This window comes from Myotis davidii, unplaced genomic scaffold, assembly GCF_000327345.1.
Source record: "Myotis davidii unplaced genomic scaffold, ASM32734v1 scaffold439, whole genome shotgun sequence".
Lineage (NCBI taxonomy): Eukaryota > Metazoa > Chordata > Mammalia > Chiroptera > Vespertilionidae > Myotis > Myotis davidii.
The window spans coordinates 130,513-130,967 of record NW_006289833.1 but is presented as its reverse complement, the minus strand read 5'-3'; the positions used below and the strand labels follow the sequence as shown (position 1 = coordinate 130,967).

The following is a 455-nucleotide window of genomic DNA, read 5'->3' as shown; positions in this document are numbered from 1 at the left end:
CAAACTCTGTGCTTAGTTCTGTCTAGAATCATTGTCTAGAAGGAGACAGAGATGTAAACAATGCAGTAGAACTCAGTAGGCACTGTGTCTTAGGTATACGAGCAAAAAACTAAAGGAAGACTCAACTACCTAAAAGAATTTGGTGTTTTCAGGGAGCAGATATCTGAGTTGAGATGACGAATAGAGGTCAGCTTTGTGAAAATGGGGGGTTTATGGGGTAGCAAAGGAAACAATAAGGACAAAGTCCTGGAGCTGTGAGCCCACTTGGTGAATATGGGGAATTGTAAGCAATTGCAGTGTTGATATTCACCTGCCAGGCACTGGTAGGGCTGGACTGGCTGTTATAACCATGTCCATTCTGATTGGCCAGTACCACCTCTATTGTCAACTATTTTGAATACCAGCCTCAGGTAGAACACAATAGATAAGAGAGGAAGAGCAGGAAGTGAGCTGAC

At 43.3% G+C, this 455-nt stretch overlaps 1 protein-coding gene across 1 annotated transcript in view; it reads right to left on the bottom strand.

Annotated features, from left to right (window-relative positions):
* The window catches only part of TEX101 (testis expressed 101), a gene marked incomplete at its 3' end in the record, with an annotated part of 84,716 nt that overhangs the window by 28,174 nt on the left and 56,087 nt on the right, over nucleotides 1–455 (bottom strand). The window lies entirely within an intron of this gene.